This window comes from Pteropus vampyrus, unplaced genomic scaffold, assembly GCF_000151845.1.
Source record: "Pteropus vampyrus isolate Shadow unplaced genomic scaffold, Pvam_2.0 Scaffold76, whole genome shotgun sequence".
In the NCBI taxonomy this organism is placed as follows: Eukaryota; Metazoa; Chordata; class Mammalia; order Chiroptera; family Pteropodidae; genus Pteropus; species Pteropus vampyrus.
The window spans coordinates 6512726-6517182 of NW_011888857.1; the positions used below are offsets into that span (position 1 = coordinate 6512726).

General features: G+C 33.2%; 1 pseudogene; it reads left to right on the top strand.

Annotated features, from left to right (window-relative positions):
* The window catches only part of LOC111741305, a 94194-nt pseudogene extending 90470 nt beyond the window's left edge, over positions 1–3724 (top strand).
* The last annotated feature ends 733 nt before the right edge of the window (positions 3725–4457 follow it).

The following is a 4457-nucleotide window of genomic DNA, read 5'->3' on the forward strand; positions in this document are numbered from 1 at the left end:
GTACTTCTAGTGTTTGGAATGCACTGCAGCTCAGTAGCAGCATTCAATTCAATGAGTATTGTGTGCGTGCAGACAGCCATAACACTGTGGGCAAATTATATACAAACGAATTGACATGATCTCTCACCTCAAGGAAATTTTACTCTAATGGTGCAGGTAAGATATATTCAATCACAGTTAAACCAAGTCTTAGTGTAAGGGCACAGAGATAGGACAATCAATTCTCAGTGAACAATTCTAAAAAAGCTTCAAATATGAGATAAAATTTTAGGTGGCCCCTCCTTCATCTTTCACAGTAAACTTATGGGGAGGACCCTAGAGACAGGACACTGCAAGAGAACCTCTGTATCACTGGAGTTCTGAGTTTCCATTAGACGTTTCATAACAAAACAATCTTAATATTTCCCACATGCAACATGCTGAACTATTTGAAATGGATTTTCTATAGATCATAAATGGAATTAATACATAAAATCCTTAGAACTCTGAAAAATATAGTTTTCATGTGGAACCATTTTTTTTCTCGATTCCTTCCTAGAAATTCTCTTATGCTCAAGACCGATGAAGACTGAAATTTAGGAGCCCCAAGAAACATTTTGTTTCTCAAAATTATCAAAACATAATGGCTAAACTTCAAATCTCTAAAAGCCTAAGTTACAGTTTTGCTTTTTCTTTTAATAAAAAATTGGATTGAACAGAGTAAAGTTATGCCTCAGGGATAAGAAATGTTTAGCTTCATAAATGCCTACAAAATAGCCATAAAATGTTTTTTTTCTTATCCTGGATAGCCCAATAACTTGGAATATTTATGTTGTTCTACTGTTTTAGGGATATAAGACTTTGAAGTCAAGCCTTTTCTCCTAAGTCTAGGATTTGCCATACAGCAACACAATCTGGATTTATTCCTTACTATTTTGTATTTATTTTCTATGCTATATAACAAATTACCCCAAATTTAGCAGCCTAAAACAACATACATTCATTATCTCATGGTTTCTGTGAGTCAGGAGTCTGGGCATGGATTAGCCGAGTTTTCTTCTCACAGTCTGATAAAGCTGAAATCAAAGTGCTCACCAGGCTGTTTATTTTTGAGTTTAGAGTGTTCTTCCAAGCCCGTGTGGTATTAGTAGAATTCAGGTTCTTGTAGTTGTAGCACTGAGGTCTCCATTTTCTTACTGGCTGTACCCTAGGGGCCACTTTCAGCTTCTCCAAACTCCCACAGTTCTTTGTGTGTGGCCCTCTCACGGGTCCTCTCAGAACATGGTAGCTTCCTTCTTCAAAGTCAGCAAAAAGATCTCAGTTTTTTGCTGTTGTTGTTATTGTTGGTTCAATTAATTTTATTCATTTTCAGGAATCGTAGTGATATTTCCTTGGAATTTCAAGTAATATTTCCCTGGTGACTAACTATACTGAATATCTTTTCATATCAGATGTTTTCATATTCCCATGTTTTCATCTATTAAGATAACTATTTTGCTTTCATTTTTTCACAATAATTTATTTTGAAAATTTACGTTGACATATACTCACAGTGGAAACAAGTATAGCCACTACCTAGATATGACCATTAATAGTTTACTCTATTTGTTTTATCACATTCTTTATAAATTCACTCCATCCAGTCATTAATCAATTCTATTTATTTTGATATACTTCAAAGTAAGTTAAAGAGATAAGCATCATTTCCACTCTTGAAGGTTATTTTTGAAGATAATAAGATATTACATTAGAAGTTTATTCTTTTGCCACTTAGAAGATGCCTTCTTTTCATCATTTCTTTTGATCAGTTACTTATCAATCTTATGTTGCTCTTTGAAGGTAATGTGTCTTTTTTTAACTGCCTTAAAATTTTTCTCTTTGAGTTTTTATTTTTAACATATTTATTACAATGGATCTGAGTATTAATTTCTTTGATTTTTATTGCTTGATTTTTTAATAGTTTTATAAATACTTAACTTGAAGTATTTCATATATTTGGAAAGTTATTGTTCTATATCTCTTGAAATATTTCTACTCCCTCTTTTTTTCCTCCCCTTAGGGCACTATAATTTCATTTGGTCAGGGCTTTTGCCCATACAATCATAGGCTTTTTATGATTTTTCTATTATTTTTTGCTCTCTCTGTATATTAACCCAATTATGTTTTTGACCTATTTTTTAGTTCACTGATCCTCTCCTCTGTTGTGTCTAGTTTACTTGTAAATTCATCTGTTTAAGTCTTTAATTTAAACTAGTAAGATTTTCTTTTCAATTTTTTTACTTCAGTTATTTTTTAAAATAACTTTTCTTCTTTGGACAATTTCTCAACTGTGACATCTATTTTCTTGAAACATTTAGCCATAGGTAATTTAATGTGCATTTCTGAAAACCAAGATAACTAGCTCATCTGCAAGTACATTGTCTTTTTTTTCTCTCTCTCTCTCTTAGTTCAATGTTATCGTTATGTTTGGAAACTTACATTTGAAAAGTAGAAATTTTATAAAAATTTTAAAGATCTGTATGATAATGTCTTCCTTAAGTGCGGGTTTATCCTGTTCTCTGGTAGGCAGCATGAGTGAGGTAAAGTCACTTTAATCCAATTTTTAAAAAGCTATAGTTGGCCACAGTTATTGTAAGATCAGTGTTTGCCTTCTCTAAGAACTTGCTTTATTTACTAGGGACTCTCATTCTTGATTTGCCCTCCATCTCACTTTCTACCTCTTCAATATTAAAATCTACTGCTAAAATCTACTTTTTTTTTTAGTAGCTTTTTGCCTAATGTGTTGGCCTCTTGCCCGGTATAGTTTAAGACTGTATCTTAAATGGAAGAAAATACAGTGTTTGGCTTACTTATTTGTGTTTCTCTTGGGAATTTTGGCTCCTCAGCTCCTGGCTATTTTGGTAACTCTGAATTTTAGCTTTCCTTTCTTCAGTCTTGAGAGATAACCAAAAGGTATGTAAGCCTCTCTGCTTCTTAGCTAAAATCCTCCCACTGAAACCTTCTTATGATCTCTCCCTTTCTTAAAAATGGGCCAAATCCTGAGCTTCCAGAATGTCATTTCTCATGTCTCTCCAGTTGCTTTACTCTGTGAACTATCTTCATGTTCTGGTTGTCTCAAAATTCCCATGTTGCCTTAAAACATGATATTTTTCTTATGTTTTATATTCATCTTTTCTTTTTTCTCCTTAGGAATATTGTTTTTCTGCAAGAAAATCTATTATAATTAGAAATGGAAGATCCAAAGATTTAATTTATATGAAAGATATCGGTTCAAGAATAAATGAGAGTTTTATTGTTTTCTGGGCTAAATTTGGACCTAAATTAGAATTGGCTAAACAATGTGGTATCTGTGTTAAATAGTTCCTTTCCTCTCAGGATCCATGAACTCCTGACATAACCATGTACAGATAGGGATGGAAGCCAGAAGTTGAATGAGATATTTTCCCTCAGTTTTGACACATGACAAATTTAGTAGTTAAGAAAGAGGGAGAGTTATATAGTACTTTGGTGGAAAACTGTGTGTCCGTGGCATTATAAGTTCTCAGTAGAAGATAACTTCACTTCTGATACTAATTTTTTTTCTCATTTAGCTGGTAGTACTGAGAACAGCATCTTTACCAATGGCATCAGGGATGTACTGCAGAATACCAGTTGTAATTGTAGCAGCATAACTCAGAATTCAAATGGTTTTGTGCAGAAGGAATCCAAGAAAAGTGCTGAGAAGAAATGCATGATTAGAATGTAGATGAGTACTGGAGAGATACAGCCTGGGCTACCAGCAGGCTAGTGGGAAATAGAGAGGCATGGGAGGTAAAAGATTTACTAAAATTTGTTGAGATGAAGAGAGATTTTGTTTAGATATTTTTAATTCCACTTTTTCAAATTCTGATGTGTATTTCATTCAATCATATATCACAAAGGACATTGATGATCTCTGACCATATCCTTTTCTTTTCTTCTTTTAGGTTTTAATTTCTGTTTATAAGATTATCTCATAGGTCCTTGAAAGGGATATGGCATGTATTATTATTGTATTGTTGCTATAGCAAATTGCCACTAATTTAGTGGCTTAAAAAATGAAAATGCATCTTACAGTTTTGTAAATCAGAAGTATTACTGAGCTAAAATCAAGGTGTCAGCAAGGCTGTGTTCCTTCTGGATGCTCAAAATGAAAATGTATTTCTTTGTCTTTTCCAGTTTCTAGAAGGCTAACTTCATTCTTTGGTTCCTGACACTGTATCACTCTGACTTCTGTTTTCATTGTCACATGTCTATCTTGAGTTCTGACTCTCCTGACTTCCTCTCATAAGGACCCATATAATTACATTGGACTCACTCAGATAATTATGAATAATTTTCCCATTTCAAGATCCTTTATCACATCTGCAAAGTTTCTTTTTCCATTTACAATAATATATTCACTCATTTGGGGGATTAGGACATGGATATACTTGTGAGGATATTATTCTATCTAGCAC